This window comes from Candoia aspera, chromosome 8 (assembly GCF_035149785.1).
Source record: "Candoia aspera isolate rCanAsp1 chromosome 8, rCanAsp1.hap2, whole genome shotgun sequence".
Taxonomy (NCBI): domain Eukaryota; kingdom Metazoa; phylum Chordata; class Lepidosauria; order Squamata; family Boidae; genus Candoia; species Candoia aspera.
The window spans coordinates 14,409,487-14,432,531 of record NC_086160.1 but is presented as its reverse complement, the minus strand read 5'-3'; positions in this window follow the sequence as shown (position 1 = coordinate 14,432,531).

Sequence of the window (23,045 nt, the reverse complement as noted above, 5' to 3'; positions counted from 1 at the left end):
ATTGATTAACGTTCAGCATAGTTGTGTTAAAATCTCACCATGAGTGCACAGATTTTATCTGGCAAAGAAAATAATATCTCTGAGAATTGATAGTAAATTAGCATTAGGATACTAAATTTAAAATATCCCAAATAAGATATAGCTGTCAAAATACATTTCACAATGAATGAAAAGTAATACTTACTCATGATGCCACAAACTAATCTAGCAAAACAGACTTTATTACAAATTAATTTGCAGACTAGTGAAATATTGCCGTGTATTGAGTTTTTTTTAATATACAGAGAGTTTGTTTCTTAATTCTACTTTTTCATGCTTTTGTTTGCAATATTGTTAGCACCTTCAATAACTTAGTTCAGCAGATCACGCTTGGAAGAGTTCCTTGGTGCCACAAGTGTTGAAATATTTTCAGGTATTGAGATTGTATAGCCCATTTTATTTAGTAACTTCAATTTATATGTTTAAAAACATACTCTTGCAGTCTGGATCAACTCAATAATAACTGCACCCCTTGGGTAATTATTGATTGATTTATTTAATCTAATTGATCCCCGCCCATCTCCTCCCATCGGAGGGCTCTGGGCGGTTTACAGCAATGGATTAAAACCGTAATTATATCAAAAGAATGTGGAGTTGTGGACCCAAGTAAGCAATATCCTAAATATCCTCATCTATGTAAGGCATCAAATTAAGAGTATACAAATCCCAGAAATCAAACAAATTAGCACTTTCTCATGCTTATATCAGACCTGGTTAATTAAATTAGATCAAGATTTAGTCATGCTTCATAACTGAAGCCCAAGGATTTCAGTGGATAAATTCTAACTATGATTACATACTAATCAAAATCTTCTCCCTTTCTCTTTTGCTTTTGTTTTCCCTTCCCTGTATTTCTACTTGGCCTTTCTATTTGAAATTATGAGTGATGAAACTTTGCATAGATTATGTTCCTTATGGGTGTGACTAACCCAATATTTGTGTGCATGTAATCAGATGGACGCAGTGGCGCTGCAGGTTAAACCGCTGAGCTGCTGAGCTTGCCGATTGGAAGGTCGGCGGTTCGAATCCGTGTAATGGGGTGAGCTCCCATTGCTAGTCCCAGCTCCTGCCAACCTAGCAGTTCGAAAACATGCAAATGTGAGTAGATTAATAGGTGCTGCTTTGGCGGGCAGGTAACGGCGTTCCGTTTAGTCATGCCGGCCATGTGACCACGGAAGTGTCTACGGACAAACACCGGCTCTTCGGCTTTGAAACGGAGATGAGCACCGCCCCCTAGAGTCAGACACGACTGGACTTAATGTCAAGGGAAACCTTTACCTTTACCCTAATCAGATGGAAAGTGACTGAACATGTAGAGAAAGCAGATGCAAATTTGACGGTGAGTTAGGTGGCTTCAACCAACCTCTGAAAGTAGCATGCAGTGAAGATTTTCCTAGTCTTGAACAACTGTTCGCTTCCACAAACCAGTTGGAACTAGAGATCACCGTGACAATCAATGCTAGTTCAAAAAACTTACCAACAATTTGATGTTGCCAAGCTGCCCATTTTCCTTTTTGCTAGGCAGGTAGTATACATTAGTAACTTTCACCCTTAAGTAAGGTCAAAGTGACTTGCAGCTGTGTAAGATATGATTTAAAGTTAAAATTGTAGCTGCTTAAACAGTCAGCAAAACATGGACTAAATCAGAAAGGATGCAGATACTTTCATCTGCCAGTAGAAAGAAAGCTGGAACCTGATTTGACAAACCTCCTAGGCTGGAAATTCTAGATTGTGAATGTTGCCATGGAAATTATTTTTAGCAGGATCTACACTAGATCTCCTTCTGTGTTTAAGACACAGGGGTTGCAATAATTTCCCAAAATGTAATTGCTGCTCAGATGGTCCATGACAATGCAGCATAATATCTGTGTGCTGCCTCTCTTCAGTAAAGTAAGCACAAAGCACACAGCTTGTGACTGAGGGAGAAATAGGCAATGTTAGAAATGCAACATATTTGGGGCAAAAAATAGAAATGCAGTTTCAGGCTTCAGTTAATTCCATGTATTCTTTTTTCCTAGTTCAATTTTCTGTCTGCAAAGAGGCACAAATTCAAACTATTGTTCTTCCTCATTTTTATTTCCCAGTTTTTGCTTCCTCCCCTTGGTGAGTTGCCTGATCTTGTGATCTGAGTTCACAAGAAGATTTTACCAGCAAGGCCCATCTTATTCCTTTATGGGCTGATTTACAATATCTATTTAAAAAACGTCCCAGCTTGATTTTCCTTGCTTACATAAATAACGTACACTTCTCCCAAGCACAATCCTGCAAGAGAAATGGATAGCAATACTGCTTCCAGAGATGACATACTCTGCAGTGCATGGGAGCGCCAGTTTCTGGAAAGAGATGTCATAAAAGCAAGAAAGAAGGGGGTATTTTGAAGGAAAATAACATCAGAAAGGATGGGCTGGAATTATGTATCATGTATTCCACAAGGGAGCTAATCACTGCATCAAAGGGACAGAACTCTTGGCTCTGGCCTATGTCCAAAGTAGAAAAAAAATAAAGCAGAGTCTTTCTCTGACAGTATTATGGAGTAGGACATACAGAACTGATCGCATGAATATATCTTAGAGGCTATCCATCGCAGACATACTCCCCAATGCACTTTACAGATGTACATAACCATTAGGTTCATGGCATTTCCTGTGCCTGGGCTTTATTTTAAAGAGAAGATACTCTACACAGAGTATTCACAACAGGTCTTCAGTGGACCACATTGCAACTTTACAATTTTTTAGTATCACATAACTGTAGAGTAAGGCAGTGTTTCTCAGCCTCAGCAACTTTAAGATGTGTGGACTTCAACTCCCAGAATTCCCCAGCCAGCCATTTTAGAAGATCAAAAGTAGATATTTCGTTAGACAAATATGATCTAGCAATTTTCACCTTACCTTTATTGATCTGCTATACTTTGCATACGATTAAGTATCTAGCCTACCCAGCAAAACTGTCCTCTAATTGAAAATGATCCGAGCAATTAGGTACAAAAAAAGAAAAAAGAGAAACACAACCTCACACTGTCTGTAAAATCCCTCCATAAGACAATGTTTGTGCATGTGTGTATGTCTGTGTGGGAGGGGAGAAGTGTCAAAAAACCTTCCCCACAGTGACATTATGCATGCCAACTCTAAGCGTCAGGTACTTCTATTATTGATTGCACAATCAATGGAAGATGATTGTAAAGAAGATGCGTGCACATATTACCCATGGCATATAAGTGTCCACCACATGGGGAATGCAGGGCCACTCAAAATTTAAACTTTTATGAAAGACCTCTACATATTTACACACGTTTGATTCCTTTACATGATCACAGACCATGAGTTAGGTGGCAGCTATGTTCTCTGAGCTCTCTGCCTTCTAGGACCACTCTCCTCATACTGTTGGTAGTGCTGAACTTCCTCCCACACCAATCCTACCTGCATTGACCTTGATAACATTACACAACAGGTCACCTACTGCCTCTCCTGGACCAGTGTCTAACAGTGGCTGAGCAGTTCTTCAACTCTCACTGCATTATTTTACTGCCACAGATAAACCCAACTAGGGAGAAGATGACTAGCTGCTGCATTACTGCCAGAGGTCAAGACCCACTCTAGGTGAGCCCCATGTGATGTTGGATGCCAGCAGTAATGCTAGGGTAGTAGCAGCAAGAAATATCAATGAAATTTCCCAGGGTATAGGAGCCTCCACTACTACATAGTGTGTAGATATTCAGAGCCTGGTTAGTAGGAAGAGTCTTATTGACATTGTTGCTGCTGCTGCTGCTGCTGCTGCTGTTGCTGTTATAATTATTCTGCCAACTTCTAAAGACTCTCAGCAGTTTACAGATAAAAGGCTTGCAAACCAATGAAAAACATAAAGTTAATGATTCAAACCCAACTATAGCCAGTCCAAAATGGGATCAAGTTATCTGGAATAGCTTTGTTTTGAGCAGCTTCTGGAAGGCTGTTAGGGTGAGAGCCAATTGGATAGAAGACATTCCAAAGAACTAGACTATTGCTGAACAGCAGCACCATTGAGCCTTGGCCCACTTCATTCCCCTAAAGTGCAGCACCACTGTTTTTCCCTGGTAGATTGAACAGCTGGCTGATTCCAACAGAAGATGTGGTTTCTGCAGATAACTAGGCATCAAGCATGCTGACTGGCATTGGCCCATGTGGCACTTACGACTCACAGCACTGCTGTAATGTGCTCCCATGGGCCAATGCCAGTCAGCATATGGCCACTGCACTCTGAACCAACTGCAGGTTCCAAATGATCTTCAAAGGTAGCTCCGTGAAGAGCACATTGTACTAGTTTCTGCAAATAGTGACAAGAACATGAGTCACTGTAGCAAGATTCACCTTCTCCAGGTAGGAGCACAACTGGCACACCAGCCAAAGGCCTCCACCTGCTGTTTAAAGCAGGAGCCATGAGTTCAGGAGAACCATCAAGTGCCACCCCATGAAGAGATACCTGTATTACTATCAGACAGAGAACTCCAATGAACAAACAGTAACTGTATCTTGCTAGGATTCAGTTCAGACCTATTGGCTCCCATCCAGAGCCTCACTGGGGCAAGACTTCAAAGGCATTACAAATCTGGCCTGGGATAATGATATAGAGCTGGGCATCATGAGCTTATTGATGTTTTTGAACCCCAAAGTTTCAGATGACCTCTCCCAGCAGCTTCATGTAAATGTTAAATAGGAGAGGGGAGAGAACCAACCCTTGTAGCACCCTGCAAAGGAGTAGCCATCAGGCACATCTTTCTCACCCCACCACCACTGACTGGAACCATCTGCCAAAGAAGGAACAGAACTACTGTAATATGGTGCCCCCAATCTTCAGCCCCTGCAGGCAGCCCAGAAGGATACCATGATCAGTGGTATCAGACTGTTAAAAGATCTAAAAGGATCAGGATGGATCCATTTCCTATAGCCAGGTCTTGACAAAAGTCATCCATTAGAGAAACCAGTGCTATCTCTGTTCCATGTCTGGGCCTGAACACTGACTATGGAAGGTTGAGATAATCTGTTTCTTCTAGGATGCTCTGTAGTTGATTTCCCACACTATCTCAGTACCCTTCCCTAAAAAGAAAAGGCTGGAGACTAGATGATAGTTGTTTTATACACTACATCTAGAGAGGGCCTCCTAAGGTTAAGGCCACTATAGATTCTTCAAGGCTACTGGTAGTGTCCAGTATCCAATGGTATGCTGGTAGTGTCCATTAGCAATCTCCCTGCTCCAGAAAACAGTTTCTCCCTCAGCTGCCAAAAGGAGCCAAGAAGGCAAGGATCCAGCCCACAAGTGACAGAGCACCCCTGTTCACTTAATGGAAGGTCACAGGTCAAGCGTATTCCCAGATAACTAAGCAAGACAATACCACAATCATTGTCCTGGATCTTGCCCATATGGAGTCAAGAGTTAAGCAAATCTGGGTGACTTTATCAATGAAATGTGTTAATTGGTCCCAGAGATGGACTGGGGTTAATGCTGTTTCTTTTCTAATAGGGAACTGACCACCTGAAACACGGCCACAGGACATCAACTCACTCATGCAATGTAAGAGAAGAGAAATAATGATGTTTCACTTCTCTAGCACCACAGATTAGGCTCAAACATGGGCATGTATTTGTCCTCAATCGGATTCACTTCTTGACTTTCTCTACCAGTGCTCTAGGCATTGTTGCTTCATCTCCTCAAGGCTCTTAGTAAACCAGAGAGCTATCCAGGATCAGCCAACAGAGAGAGGTCACTCAGGAGCAATTTCATCAAATGATCAGGTTGTAATGATGACAACAGCAAGCTACAATCTCAATGGGATTTGTCCATCAGATTGTGGGAAACTCCCCAAGTGCCCTCCAGAAGCCATCTGGATCCATGTGACGGTCTGGGATGGATCACTCAAATAGGTCCAGTCCTAAGGAGGTCCAGGGTGTAATGCCCACTGTATCCAGATCACATAGCAATTGCTCCAAATCAAAGGCAGGATCTGAAGTGTGTCCACCCATGTGTGTTCGGCCTGAGATCACCTGAGACAAACCCATGGTTGTCATAGTCATCATGAACTCCTGAGCCTGATTGTCTTGGTGCCTGGGGTGGGGGATGGTGCTGTCTCCATCACCAGTCCAGAAATGACTTATAGAAATCCAGGGAGTGACTGTGCTGTCCAGCCAGGTGGCCAATATATCAACAAAATCCCTAACATGTCTCTTCAGTCCAGCTTAACACATAAGCACTCACACCCTGCTGCTGCAGGAACGGAAACTCTGATCATAGATAAGGTCTCTTGATAGATCAAACTCCTAACCCCAGACTCAAGGCTGATGCAGAACCTGAAACCCAGCAAGGCAAATTTCAGGCAGAGCAATATTGCTGCCCTCACCAGCCAGGTCTCAGTAATACATACGTGCTCATCCATTCATCCATCACCAAATCATGAATGGTTGTGGTTTTATTGCAGACAGATGTGGCATTGAACAGCAATACCCCCAGGCCAGGTGCCCTGACAATCTGGCCACCAGGTTCCCCTGTTGGGTTCCTCAGTCAGACAGGAAGATTGCCACTGGGTTGGAGATCACCCTTTCCCTGGAATGGTATACCCAGAGGCTCCTACTATATCTCCTGCAGCCTGACACAACTGGGATACTCTAAGTACCCCTCTCCTTATCTCCAAGGCTCCACATTCCACACATTCCCAGAATTGGTGTCAGTCAATCACACAGTGCAATCATGTCCTATAGGAACACTATGGGCAGGAGGTTGGTAATCTAGCAACTAATTCACCTCCTCCCCATTCTCATTCTGAAGTCACATCCTCATCATCAATCCTCCACACTGTGCATCATCTTTAAACCCTCAAATTTGCTATAGAGGTGCAAAAAGCCCAGAGCCCTCACACCAGACACAGACTATCCCTATATCCCTTATCCATATCCCTTACCCTAGCCTATGCTACCACTGTGGGATCCAATCCAATTTCTCAGGGGACTGCCCAAATTAATGTCTGAGGTTCAAATCCCTATTCTGCTACAATAAAATATGTGATGAGACAGATAGAAATGGTGTGATGGTCGTGACCCTTTAGCTATTAATTCAGAGACTCTTACTGCAAGCCATCAAAGGATATAAAAGAGTTCTTTATTAATACAAGTGATCATTTCCAATGCAAAGACTCAACTGAGAAAACCCCACGCAAAGTGGCAGTTACATCCTCCACTTTCACACCAGTCCCTCCCAATGGAGAAGTTACTCTGTGACCACCCCTCCCTATGTTCTCACAGCTTCTATACCTCCCAGTCACAAATCCTCAGTGACAAGCTGATAGCCCCATTCGAGCTGACCTTGGTGTCAGGCTGTTTGAATAAACAATTCTAATCAGATTCTAATCTAATGGCCCTGCAGGCATGCCAAACTACTACTTCAAAGCATTCCTAACAACTCTGCAGGTATGCTAAACTAATTACTACACTCATAAACATGCTGGCAGGATATTCCATTCTGACAAATGGGCTCCTTCATGTAAGGTATTGATGTTTCAGGAGAACATCAATTCTCAGCCAGTATTCAAATTTCACATGGCTATGCTCAGACTACCTTGCAACTTAACACTAAAGGGCAGAGAAGAGCATTGAAGCTCAAGATCCTGCTCCCCATGAGCCAGTATGTATTGGTTCTCATTCATTCATTTGCTCATGAACATGACTGCAAACTGAATAATGAAGCATTGTCCAGAATGTGAGAATCTTGAAGTTGTTTTTTTTTTTTTTTAAGTCTTTTGAGTGCTCTGGATTACAGAGCAAGCCACTATGACCACAAGTAGGTTGGTTGTTTTTGTAATGTCAGAGGTGTCTATCATTGTAAAAGTTCTTCTAAGACTTCATGTAGGTCATGTATCAGCAAAGGAAGATCCACTCTGGTGGGCTAGTTATTTTTCAGTTCATCCAATATTCCTGACCTTTCTGAATTTTTCATACTACACATCTTAGAAACTCAAACACAGTTTAAAACTTCCTACAGTAAAGTAATAATGCTTACATACCCATAGTGGAGCTGGTAAAATAGCTGTGAATCTTTCTGAATTTTATTAGTTTTTTCTTCTGTTGTTTGTATAGTCTTTGCCTAGAAGAACTTGAGGCAGTTTACACCCACCAATGCTTTCACACTGACACAATAAACTGTTCCAGAGATTAAAAAAAGCTGTTGCACAGCTAAAAGCTGTGCATTGCCCACATGAAGTATAGTTCAAGGGGATAAGGAAGGTAAGTTTATTTGGTTTCCATTCATAAAATGATAAGATCATCATAATCAACAGTCCGCTTGAATGTTCCTGCCAAATTGAATACTTACCTTACACTCATTTAAAAAAATAAACATTGGGGGTGGATCTGTTGGACTTGTTTGATTGCCATACCTTTAGAAGCCAAGAAAAATTAAAACTTCCTGTGAACCTCAGTGCAAATGTTACTATATATAGCACTAAATAGGGGATTCAGATATTCACATCCAAAAGCTGAGTCAGATGAATGTTAGGTTTCTGCACAACTGGAAACCAATTTTCCTCTCATTGACAACAGCATAAAATGACTTCTTTGAGGAACGGGATAACTATTAACAGGAAGAAAATAAAATATGATGACCATGCTCAATTAAAAGTATTTTTTTTAATGAAACCAAGCTTAACAGGTGTTTTTGCCACCACTTTTTCTTTTTGACACATACAATTATTGTAAGAGACAAATTATTTCAACTGTCACATTTCCTGTGAAACAAGAAACGGTGTGAAAGTTACTGTTTCCCTTTCCCCCCATCAAGTAATTAATTATATTTTGGGTTCATATAACAACATCAGCAAAGATCTACCCAGCAAGTGCTTCCTGGAATAATCAGAATGCAAAATGAAAATGACACAAATGCTGGAAAAATGCAAACCATTTATCCTGGTAAAAGACCACATGATTTGTTTTTCCGAAGCTTGATGTAGAAGCTAAATTACATGTCAGATGAGATAATGCAACTCATTTCCATTATTCACAATCTCAACTTGAAGTGTGTTCAGATAAACATGAGATCTTTTATACTCATCATTTAAATAGATGATTGCAATTCTTTGCAATGTATTGATCTGATGCTTCTTGGGGGCTCTCTGAGCTTGGTTGTTTTCTTGCAGATGTTCCATGACCAGCCTAGGTAACATCATCAGGACAAGGGAGAGTGGGGTTTCCTGGCTGTTTACATATAGTAGCTTGCCCTGTCAGTCTTGATAAGATGGCTTCTTCCTCGATAGTTCCTTGATTGGGGTACAATTTTCTCCCTGATTGTTTATCTGGTCCTGTTTCCTACTTACAGTATCTGGATGTGTTCTAGGCCATTTCCTTTCTAGGCTTCTGGTTGGATCTTCCGACTCTTGATTTGTGATGCCTGGTTTGTTGTTTTATGCCATTTTGGAAGTGTATTTTGGTTCTCCAAAGGGTTTTCTTCCATCTTCCCTGAATCCAGGGGCTGTGTGTGACTTGTAGAAAACTAAAAACCAGTTATACCCAATGGTATAGCTCAATGTTTCTCAGCCTCAGCAACTTTATGCGTGGATTTCAACTCCCAGATTTCCTCAGCCAGCATCTTAAAATTGCTGCAGTTGAGAAGCACTGGTATAGCTGAATAAAAGAAGTACCATTTAAAGAGGAGTCATATCATGTTTGCTCACTTTCACCAAGAAAAATGTTCTCTGGGCAGACAACATATTAATTTCATCAGAATAAATTCTACAGATTCTAACTACAATCAGCTCAAAACTATAAAATGTATAAAAAGGACTATCCTATTCAAGATATTGAAAATTGTGGTGTATGTCTGAAAGTGCCTGAGACAAAAGAAAAAATTCCACTGATAACCGAAAATGTAATTTTATACGTACTAGACAAGTTTCCCTGTGGAGAACATTTCATAGACTAGTTGTCCAATTAGAAAACTTTCATTCAGCAGCAGGACTTCCAAAATTAACGAAAGGGTCCAGGCAGGTATATATGGGGCAAGATTGTAAGCTATTGCTCTATATTTGAAAATCCTTAATGTGACTGTTGTAGCTAAGCTTATCAATTATTAGACACATTTAGAGAATCTGAAGTATGCCATCCAACTTCCCTAGGATATCTATCTCTTTTGGATTTAAACAAATTATTTACCTTGAATTATTCCCCGAGGCTTAAAAATGTGTTTTCTTCTTTTTGCTGAAACACAAGCCTGTTAGGGATTTAAACAGCCAAAAAAAAAAAAAAATTACAAAGGTAGGTTAATCTAGCTTTTTATTTTTTAACCTTCAAGTCAATTCTGTTGGCATTTCTTTGTTTTTGCTCGGACCAAGCCACTAGGTTACCATGGTAACTGAGTACTTCCTTAAGTATCAGCAGGGTGAAGAGGTCGAACTTAATTGTCCTCAATTTGGGAGTTAAAAGCTGCATTGCCTGGGGGAGGAACCTTGCCTGGACTTGTTTTAATTTCAGTTTCCTTCTTCCTACACAGCCTCCTCTCTGAGCACGTGTGTGAATGCACAGCTTATAAAATATGTTTTTGTGCTTTCTGTAAATATATTTATTTTTATAGAAATGCCTGGTGTGTGATTTTTCTGATCTCTCAGGCCAAATGCTTTCCAGAATTCTGCCACAAATTCTGACTCTCACTGGCAATTCTATGTCAAGGTGAGTCTGGAACATGGCTTTCCCTGTTCTTAGTCCAGAGCGTCAACCACTACACCACACAGGATCCCTAACCTAGCATAGCATTACAAAAACAAAGTATTAATACATTTCAACATCAAGGCTTATGAAAATAACTGCTTACCAGCTCTATTAGATATATAAACAAGAGGGAATGATTATAGGCATCCTCAAGGGGATGGCAAGGGTGGTCAAACATCAACAGATGTATAATGACGCCATCGTGCAAGACAGATGTCCTGACATAAGTAGGTAATTGCAGGATTTGGGCAATTGTGTAATTGTGGATATGTAGTCATTTTAGTGTTATTGTGGTTTGCTGCAGATGCTGCTGGAAATGAGCTGTCCTTTTCAGATAGCTGAAATGGTTTTTGCATAGGTTCCCATTTAATTTTTCTAATCTAATCATTTAATAAGCCATGTTCTATGTTTGGGAGACAAACCACGGAGAGATCATCTGAGGAAGCAGTAACTTTAGAAACAGTGTTGAAACTTTTGCAGAAGAAATGGTCTCTGAGCCTTCAGGAGAAGCAAAAGAGGTATTGCTGGATAGCAGAAAAGATTCCTGAAGGGGTATATAGCTCTGCCCTGAAGAAGACAAAGAGAAGAGTCATTGTGGTTGGTGCTCACCAACTGGTTGGTGCGTGAAATGTGCTATCTTCCGGGAACACAGATTATGGATATGACAGAACTACTTCCAACACCATCGGAGGTACTATAGAGTGAAATGGGAATGTTGCCAGCATAGGACCTATTAAACTAGTAAATAAGAACTCAGGAAGAACAGTGGCTCCTAAACTTCATGGGGCTCATTGTCAATATAGTAAAGCTGAGTGCATGGCAGGATGACTTCTGTGATTAGAATATAACCATCAAAAAATTGTACAAAAGGAACAGAGACATTAGAAAGGGGCAGAAGTTGCACTGCTTGTTAAAATTATCCACCTCTGCTCAGAAATCCACCTGAACAAACCTGGTAGCAATTAACAGAGCATTTGAGTTTAGAATACTCTGGTTTGGGTAATACTCTGGTTTGAGTCATCTACACAAGAAGAAGATGTGGATGAAATTTCCAAAAAGCAAACTACAGAACTTTCAAATAACTTTGATGTTTGACTTTAATTATTCTGACATCTGCGGGGAACAGATCTTTCCAAAAACATACCTTACTAGTCTTGCTGTCATCTTTCTCCTTCAGGAGGTGAAGGAAGGCATAAGAGGATCAGCTATTCTTGACTTGATACTAACCAACGGGGATGGTTAGTAGGGTAACCATTAGAACATTAAAGTGACCAAATAATGCTGGAATTGTTGCTATTAAAAGAAACTAAAGCTGAGTTTCAAATATTTATCCTAGACTTCAAAAAAATTGTTTAATAAATTGAGAACAATAGTAGTAGGGTTCTAAGGCAGGATAAGTTAATGGGAAAAAAGGAGATATTAAAAGAACAACCATTTCAACAGGGAAAAGAAGGAAAAATGATGTCAGAAGAAGTCTTTTGAAAGAGGAACAGGTTATGAAAAGAGAGTACAGAGAGATACATAAAAAATACTGAGATGGTATCAGAAAGATTACAGTTCAGAAGAACTGAAATTGGTGAAGGATGCTAAGAAGTTAAAAAGGGCTTCTTTTTTGCTCTTCTTGACATGTTCAAAACAGAACAGAAAAAGAAGCAGTACATCAGCTGCTGAGTAAATATGACAGATAAGTAAGGAATAAAAAAGAAAAGACCAAATAACCCTAATTTTGGCTCAGTCTGTCTGTTAAGAGAATATGCATTCCACCAAACAACTGAGCGGTTTGAAGGAGGAGGGTCAAAGGTTGAAACTGATGGAAACATTGCTAAGGAAAAACTATTTACTTTGAAGGAGCTTAACCCTCCCTGGTCAGAAAATCTACATCTAAGGCACTGGAGGAACTTGGTGATACCTGTTGTGTAGTACTGCAAGTCCCAAGAGACATTGCAGCAGATGGGAAGAGGGAGGACTCAGGAGAGGAATGGAGGAGACCCAACAGACAAGTGTGAGAATGGCATGTCTAAAATTGTTATGTAATAAAAAGTTTTAAGGTACAACCGATTCTGGAGTGTTTGTTAAGAACTCTTTAAGGAAGAACACAGTATGACTCTGCTAGAGAGGAAAAATAGGGTGGGAAGGTGGGAACCAAGTCTGAAAAAAAGAACAGGACACTTTCAACTTCCCCCATGTCAGCCAGGTCAGAAAACCGACAATCCAAAGATTCCAGGAATGCTATTTTATTGTTAGAGGGTATAATAACAGACTCTTGAAAGCTTGAGTAAGCTTTCTCTTTGCCCCCTCTTACACCAAACAGACTCAAAGCAGAGTTATTTGGAGTTTCTTTCTCATAACTTTTCCTTTCCCAGCACTGAGTTGTGTTTGATTTTGCCTTAACTATTCCTCCATACCTCCTTGTCCCTGAGCCTCTACTCCATCAGAAGGAAATCTGTTTCAGGAAAAATGGCTATCTTTGAAAGCATAGGTAAACAAATGTTGACTGAAAAATCTTGCTTTACAGGGGTGTGTAGGGTATGTCAAAAAAGTAAAGATGGTGGCCACAACACTGTGATCAAAGCACCACCAGTTTTATATGCAGATGGAGTGTTGATCACAGCATCATAGCCACCGTCTTGACTTTTTTGACCATATCTTGTGCACACCTCTGTTTGTTTGTTCATTTGTTTATTTATTCATTCAATTTATATAGCTGCCCATCTCAGACCAGTGACTCTGGGCAGCTAACAGTCATAAAAACAATCAGACAATAAAAACAATAAAAACAGTACTAAAAAGTTAAATATAAATATAAATAGAACTGAGAGATCTTAAAAGCCATTGGTGTTAGCACAAAGCCAGGTCTTCAAGGCCTTATGTTGCTTAAGATTACTTTCGATTTGACTGCACTCAGATCTGGACTTACTTCTTGCCCCATGCTCAGAACCAACTGGTCACCATTTCTGGAGAACATCAACAGACCGTGTCACCTTCTACTGCTCCTCCACCCATCTTCTACCAGAGTTCAGTGCAAAGGAAGGACTACCCCTTCACCTGAGCCAGTGCTAATCATGCACTCTAAAAGGTTCTATACCACCCATCCTGAACCTTAAGAAAATACTGTAGTAGTTAACCTCTTTATTTAGCAGAGAGAGGGTGGCTGGTTTGAAATCCAGCAACAACTCTTTTTTTTTTTTAAAAAATGCTTTTTTTCTGAAGTAGGTAGTTTTTCTCCTTTGTTTTTTGTTTTTTTGCTAAAGTTCAGAGTTTTATTGTTTTTCTATTTTTTCAGGAGAAGTGTTTCATCCACAGCACCCAAATAGCATAAACGAATCTGTGGGTTGTGGTAGCCTGCATAAAAAAATATACAGCAGAACTGAGAATAGTGGCGTTTGGAAGGGGAGTGGCATGAGTAATTGTTATTAAAGATTGGACAACAGGATTGCAGAAGGAAAAGCTGTTTTCAGGGAGAGCAATGTTTCTCAACCCAGGCAACTTTAAGATGTGTGGACTTCATGGCTGGCTGGGGAATTCTGGGAGTTGAAGTCCACACATCTTAAAGTTGCCTGGGTTGAGAAACACTGAACTAGAGGTACAGTATAAACTCCAGAGTCTAGGATCCAACATAATCAGTGGTAAACCCATAAAACTACAAGGACATCTTCTCCATGACTATGATCTTATACAAGAAAGGACATTTCCCTTTTCTCAACAGGAGGTCACTAATGCTAATATCCTTCACAAGATCACTGTCAGATCATTCTAGAGCCAAAGGGACTAGAGATGACTCTCCACCCATCCAGTCCATTTGTTAATGCAACAAATCAAAAGGTAGATCATTACTCCATGATGGCTATCCAGACCCTTCTTGAAAACTTTCAGTGTAGTAAAGTTCACTATCCCTTCTAAATCTGTTTATCAGCTTACCTGGTTTTTCCTCCAAGTGGGATTCTAGAAAAGGCTGCTTGTTGTTTATTCGTTTAGTCGCTTCGGACTCTTCGTGACTTCATGGACCAGCCCATGCCAGAGCTTCCTGTCGAATTAAGGCTGAACTAATCTTCCCTGAAACTTTGGAATTCTCTATGTGCAGACCGAGGTGCTTTCATTTGTATAAAAATAGGCCAACTATTTAATACCAAGGCAAAAATGATAATTTTTTTAAAAAAATCCTACACAGCTTTCTCTGCATTATATTATCAGCTTGCAAAATGTTTCCTGCAGAGGGAAGATAAATAGAAGAGTTGGGGGAAACAAAACATAGTTCAGGCAGACATCTCAGAAAGCTTAACTTAAGTCTCAGCTCCACTCAACAGTTCTAGTCACAGTCAATTAACACAAGACCTCAGGGCTCAAGAGAAACCAAATATAAGGTGAATACAAAAATGTAACAGTTTTAAGTTCTCCGATCCACAGCTGTTTTATACAGGAGGTTACAATAGGAAAAATATCAAATCCAAACCAGAGTTTCTTACACTAGCATTTGCAAAGTTCAATCAAGTGCGTTTGGAGTGGTTCATATGGAGCAGGGTTTCTCAACCAGGGTTCCGTGGCACCCTAGGGTTCCATGAGAGGGCAGGAGGGATTCCCTGGGAGATCAAGATTTATTTGAAAAAATGATTTCAAATTCGGACAACTTCACATTAAAGAGGTAAGTTTCATTCTTTATGTTCAGTTTAAGAACACTGTTAATGCATATAGACAGGCCTACCCATGAAACGAATATAATAATTTTGTGACTTCTGGCCTACATTTGAGCCTGAATGTGCAGGGGTTCCCCAAGGCCTGAAGAATATTTCAAATATTTCAAATAGTTCCTCCAGGGTCAAAAAGTTGAGAAAGGTTGATATAGACAATTTTGTTTTAGTTGCAACAGACAGCAGCATCTGGTGACCTTGTCTGGGGCTAGAGAGCTAAGCATGGCTAATATTTGGATGGGAGGTCACTAGGAAATAGTTCATGAAGCCTGTGAAGGACCAGGAGTTGAGCTCACTTTGTTGAATTGCATTTACTGCTTTTGATTTTGCATTTCTTGGGGATGGGTAACACCCCTGTGAGATCAGTATCTTCTCCACAAACTTCAGAGGGGTAGAGTGGAGGCCATATATGCTTTTAGCTCCAGCAATTAATTTCCACATTACAGACATCTACAGTCTTCTCCCTTCCACAGAGGTTTAGCCCTTGTTCATGGAACTTAGTTTTACCTGTCAACAATGACAGGTTTAGATCGGTAGTAGGTGATTAGCTCCAAGCACGGGTGAACTTCAGAGGATTTTGAACCCAGATCTCTTCAATCCTGAGGTAATTCTACACCTATTACAGCTCATGAATGATAGGCATAAGTCCACATAACCAGCAGCGAAGACTTAATGTCCAAATAGATTCACCCTATCCCATTCAGCTTGCTAAATCCAGATCCTGGATGTAAATTCAGATGGTATACAGCAGGACAAAGTAAATAAGCAGGCCTCTCCAGATGCTACTGATCTGCAACTCTCAGCAGTCCTCATCACTGGGATGTTTACTGTGAGCAACATTTGCTTCCCCACCCCAAAATTTGCAAGGTGTCAGGATTTGATGGCAGACTTGGGGTTTCCTCCACTAATGAGTTGATGTATGTAGAAAGCGTTCTTTGACAGTGTGAGGACTGGAAATCTCTGTGATAAACAGGCAAAGGTAGTCTTCTGCTTGCAACTTAACAACCCTCCAAACAGCAAGCCTAGTTTTGTCTTTCCCCACAAGGTAAGCTATTTGAATGTGACATTCAACCTTTTATCAGGAAAGTCTGGTTGCTTTTTTGATCTTATTTGCAGTGACATACCTGACCTGAGCAAAAGATTTGCCAGTTGAAATGCCAGGTGATTGGTATAATACTAACAGTATTGTTCTTATGCAGGCCTTGCATGCAGACATCAAAGGACGTATGAAGTAGCCAGAAATTCCTAGATAATTTGTGGGTAAATTGCCTCTCCTGGCTATTGTTTGATATTCCTCATTTTACATATACTGTATGTTTGAACACAAGAAAGGTTGTATATATCAAGGGTACACAGCCTACAGCTGAGGTCTCTAAAGCCGTAAAGCTGCTGCCAAATTGATTTTTATAATGTGAGTGAGAAATTATGAAATACATGGGGGATTAATAATATGGCACTGTGTTTTATATTAAATTGAATCCAATTTTGTTTTTACTTTGGTTTCACCTATTTCTTTTTATGAGTCCCACCCTCTTCAGGGAATGCATCCTCAATGGAATGCCAGTTTCAGCTGTTGGTCCCTAAAAAGGCTATTTCACCCTGAACAAAACCCTTAATTGTTCTTGATATGCAAGAAATATAAAACATTTAGGACCCAGCTGGGGAATGAATGCCAGGGTTGATCAGCAACTGTTAGGTGAGCTTTGTTCCTGTTTAGTGATGGCCAAGAGAGAAATGTTGTACATGGGAAGACATTGTGAATATTTCAGCAGTTACCAAGCAGAGTCTTTGCATCATTAGACAGGATTAGGGGACCCATTTCAGACCCAAGATTGGACAGGTGTCTAAAAGAAAATGGCAGCAAAACATTGACAGAGTTTCTTAGGAAGAGGCTTGCAGAACAACGTTTTGGTTTGTAACACCTGTAGCTAGTCTACCATGCCAACCTCTAGGATGCTGTACTCCAACATCTTCCCACCTGCTTTTCTACTTACCCCCCAGAATTAATGAACATCCAGGGGTAGCTGGTGTCTTTGGGGCCTCCATCTCCCAATTCAGATTCCTATTTCTGTTGTGCTTGACTGCTTCTTTTTGATCTTCCACCATCAAACTTGGGACCACAACTCCCAGAATTCCCAAACAGCCTAATCTCATGTTTGGTTTCCTGTTAGACATCAACCAAAGGTTACACTACTCATTTTTAGATATTCACTAGCAAATTTTGGCAGCAGGATCCCAATAGACTTCAAAGACTGTAAAATAAAAAAGGGATTGGACACCTGGGTTTTGTTTGCCGTGCTGTCCCAGTCTAAATTCAATATGCATTGGGTGGAGTACATAACATTATATATTTATCTAATCACAATCACAACAATTATTTTAAATGGCCACCAGCTGGGCCAAAAATACACCAAAACAAAACAGGTTTTTGGCCCTTAGGAAACATCAAGAGAGAGAGGTCCAGGCATTCCTCTATAATGTCTGTTCCATAATGTGGAGGGCCACAACAGAGAAGGCCTGCCTTCTATTTCATGTTCTTTCACTTCCCATAGTTAGGATCTTGAGTAGCCCCTTTCTAGATGTCCAGACAGGATGGGTAGAATTATGTTTAGTAAGACACGTCCTGATATATCCCAATGTGACATGGTATAGGACTTTATAGGTAGCAATCAGATCTTTGAATTGGCCTTGGAATTAACCAATGCATTGACTGCTAAAATAGGTATAATTCTGCAATAATGGCTTTCCCTGCCAACAGTGTGGCCACTGCATTCTGAACCAGCTTCAGCTCCAGGTCATCTTCAAGGGGCAGCTCCACGTAGAATGCACTACAGTAGTCCAGTAGTGGTGATCTGGGCATGCATTACTGCCACCAAGGTTTGACTGAATTCAATGGGGATTATGCCAAAGTAGGAACTAATATCCAGTCCTCTTATTTGGTATTCTTGCTAGTTATTTTTCTGCTTTCCTTTAAGGAAATTATCTGCTTTAGGGAATATCTTTAAATATATCAAACTAAATGGATCATTACTTTGCCTCTGCCTCATTTACTATATAATCTTATTTTGGTCCCACTCTTCAGTGAATGTTAATGGATATTGATCAGTTGTTTTAAGCATGGAATAATAGATTCGGTTTAATGAAGGCGTAATATCTTTATAATGGCTGGATTGTAAACAGAAGACATTCATTATTTCACAGGAATACCATGAAGTCTGGGGTTGCTTCTGCACTTGATGGATGATTTGATTATTGTAGGAAGTTTGGTTTGAAAGTAAGAAATGTCTGTCATTCACAAATAAGGAAAGATTGTAGCTCAGTGAAAAGCACGTGCTTCGACTATAGTAGGTTCCAAGTTCAAGCTCTGACATCCCTGACATTAAAAAAAATATATTACCGATGAGAAAGAAAAATATCTGTGACTCTGGAAAGGATGTGACCAGAGGTTTTGGAAGAATCTGGAGCTCTGGACATGATAGTGGTTTATAGATGCAATTATAGGTAGTCCTCGCTTAACCACCATTCATTTAGCAATGGTTTGGACTTATGACAGCACTAAAACCCAGCATGTGGCCAGTCCTCGCACTTATAGCCCTCACAGTGTCCCCATGGCCATGTGATTGCAATTCGGGTGCTTGGCAACTGGCTCCCATTTATGACCGTCACAGCATCCTGCAGTCATGTGATCACTATTTTTGACCTTCCAGCTAGCAAAATCAATGGGGAACTTCATGATACATTTAATTACCATGTTGTTTGCTTAACAACCATGTGATTTGCTTAATGGCCATGGTGATTTGCTTAACAACTGCTACCAAATGGTCATAAAATCAGATTCACTTAATGACCACATAACTTAGCAACCAACATTCTGGTCCCAATTGTGGTTGTTAAGTGAGGATTACCTGTAAGTCAGGACTGGTTGAAGTTTTGAATTGTTTGATTCCTTTAACATTACCAAACTACCATTATATATAAATACGCATACATTTGCTCATAATCTTAAACATTATTTTTAAGAGAGCATACACTAATATTACCAAGAGCATTTCACTTTTTAAAAAAATTAATAAATAATAGTACAGAGGCCAACTAATGGCAATTACCCATTAACATTTCCTGGACCGAGAGACCCTTCGAACAGTCACTCATGCCCTGGCCATCTCCCATATAAACTACTGTAATGCACTCTACATGAGGCTACCCTTGAAGAGTATCTGGAAGCTTCAGCTGGTTCAGAATGTAGCCGCGTGGACAATCTTGGGCGTTCCAAGATTTGCACATGTAACACCTTCGTTGCGTGAGCTGCACTGGGTCCCAGTTTGCTTCCGGGTCCAATTCAAGGTGTTGGTTATTACCTTTAAAGCCCTACATGGCATGGGACCAGGATATCTGAGGGACCGTCTCATCCCTATTACATTGGCCCACCCCACCCGATCATCCAGCGAGGGCATAAGCCAATCAGCACTCCCTCTCTGGAGGTATTCTCTGGCTGTTCAAAGGATTTAGAGGTCAGAACAAATGAATGATTTCAAAGTGCTTTGGAGGAATTAGAGAGAAATGTAAATTTGCCATACAAGGGATATTGACCAGAGAAGAAAGGACTTGTAAGTCAGTTTAAACCAGTGTCTCCCAATCATGGCAACTTCCTTCCAGTTGTGTGGATTTCAAATCCCAGAATTCCCCAGCCCACATAGCCCCGGCTGAGAATTCTGGGAATTTTCCATACTGCAGCAATTTGTTTCAGAGACCCACCTGAGTCTCTGAATATCAAGAGCTGGAGAGAATAGGAAGGGAAAGTCTCTATTTCTCTATGACAAACAACAACATATTTCTTCTCTAGCCTTAGTATTTATATGAGCCTGGCCAAATGAACTGAACCAATCATAAAATGTTGGAAATTATTCTTTTTCTGCTAGAGAAATCTGTCGCTTTATTAGGTCAATTAATATAATGCACTGACGCACTCTTCCTTTCCTCCCGCCTCAACAGCTTCATTTTCTTTCATTAGAGAAACCAGGAACCAAATCTTTTAAAATAGCACTTCTTCTTCATTTGAAAGAATGTTGGTGTTTCACTGAAGTACATCCTTTCATTTCAGCAGCTGTGATTTCTTCAGATTTTATTATGTTTCATTTTACAGTTATGCTGGGCCTGTATAATGTGCAAGGCTCCAAATGCAGGTCAGTTGCAAAGAAGGCAGCTTGAAGGAGCTTTTGTTATCCTTTGATTCTGACAGTGTGTTTCAGTCTCCCTAAATATGAAACAGCACTGGGGCAAGTGTTTGGGATGTCATAATTCATGCTTGGTGCTCCTGAAGTTGTCACAAGCCAAGCTCAGATGCAATCAAAGAGTAATTTGTAGCCCCAATGCTGAAGGGTAGCCTTGCCCCTTGGTGAAAGGATGCATCCAGGTGGCCTTACCCTACTTGCAAGGATACCGTAATCTCTTTCTTCCGTACAACAAATGAATAATAAATCTTTACCATTCTGATGAAAGAAATTGCCCACTCTAATGTCACAGAAAGGTTTGGAGAGAAATCAACATTAAAATGGCTGTAAAGGATTGAATTGTTCATTTGTGCTCTCCAGGAGGTGCTGAAGTCGTATAATTATAAATCAAGTTCTTCCTCATCTAATCATAGGCATGTGGGAAGGGATCATAACAGGGACCACCATGAATGAAGAAGGGAGGTTTACTTTCTCCCTTTGTCACATGGTCAGAACCAAGTTCCCATCTCAGCTCAGCTGATACATTTTGGAAAAGATTATTAGGTTAGGACACACTTCATATCCGCAGCTACATGCTATGATTCAAACAAATATTCAAGCTGGTGTTGTGTCATGAGGTGCTTTCAGATAATTGTCCAAATCAGCTAAGGATACACGCTCTGGGCCTCCCTTCTTCACCCTTTTGATGGGAAGAGTCTACAGACAGATGGCAGCTGTTGAGATAAAAGCACATCTTTATGATTGGAATCCTGCCCCCAAAACTTGGATGTCATGGCCTAAATCACGCCTTCCGGTTCTATGATTTTATTCTTCTGACCCCTTATAGGTCTTTGATTCTAAATACGGTGGCACAGCAGAACAAAGATGCGGATATGTACATTAGATAACAAATACTCCAGTAACCATAACCATAGAAAGCTCATGTGGATTTTCCATCAGGAATAGAAATAGGCCAGAGAGAGCATGGGAGTTACAGAGGAATGACAGGAATACTTGAAACGGAATAAGGAGATTGAGGAAAAGCTAAATGAATCCGTGTTGGCTTTTCACTATGGAAAATGCTGAGGGACCCACATGTGGATTGGCAGTTTGGGGCAGTCTGAGCAGCTATCTGTAGGAGATTTCCTCTGTGCATACAAATGTTTAAATAAATTTTGGAATACGTATATTACATACAGTACATAAGTATTTTGTTGTTGTTGTTTATTCGTTTAGTCGCTTCCGACTCTTCGTGACTTCATGGACCAGCCCACGCCAGAGCTTCCTGTCAGTCGTCAACACCCCCAGCTCCCCCAGGGACAAGTCCGTCACCTCTAGAATATCATCCATCCATCTTGCCCTTGGTCGGCCCCTCTTCCTTTTGCCCTCCACTCTCCCTAGCATCAGCATCTTCTCCAGGGTGTCCTGTCTTCTCATTATGTGGCCAAAGTATTTCAGTTTTGCCTTCAATATCATTCCCTCCAGTGAGCAGTCTGGCTTTATTTCCTGGAGGATGGACTGGTTTGATCTTCTTGCAGTCCAAGGCACTCTCAGAATTTTCCTCCAACACCACAGTTCAAAAGCATCGATCTTCCTTCTCTGAGCCTTCCTTATGGTCCAGCTCTCACAGCCATATGTCACTATGGGGAATACCATTGCTTTAACTATGCAGACCTTTGTTGTCAGTGTGATGTCTCTGCTCTTAACTATTTTATCGAGATTTGTCATTGCTCTTCTCCCAAGGATTAAGCGTCTTCTGATTTCCTGACTGCAGTCAGCATCTGCAGTAATCTTCGCACCTAGAAATATAAAGTCTTTCACTGCTTCTACATTTTCTCCCTCTATTTGCCAGTTATCAACCAAGCTGGTTGCCATAATCTTGGTTTTTTTTGAGGTTTAGCTGCAAACCAGCTTTTGCACTTTCTTCTTTCACCTTCATCATAAGGCTCCTCAGTTCCTCTTCGCTTTCAGGCATCAAAGTGGTATCATCTGCATATCTGAGATTGTTAATGTTTCTTCCAGCGATTTTAACTCCAGCCTTGGATTCCTCAAGCCCAGCATGTCGCATGATGTGTTCTGTGTACAGTTGAATAGGTAGGGTGAGACTATACAGCCCTGCCGTACTCCTTTCCCAATCTTAAACCAGTCCGTTGTTCCGTGGTCTGTTCTTACTGTTGCTACTTGGTCATTATACAGATTCTTCAGGAGGCAGACAAGATGACTTGGTATCCCCATACCACTAAGAACTTGCCACAATTTGTTCTGGTCCACACAGTCAAAGGCTTAAAATAGTCAATAAAACAGAAATAGATGTTTTTCTGAAACTCCCTGGCTTTTTCCATTATCCAGCGCATATTGGCAATTTGGTCCCTAGTTCCTCTGCCTTTTCTAAA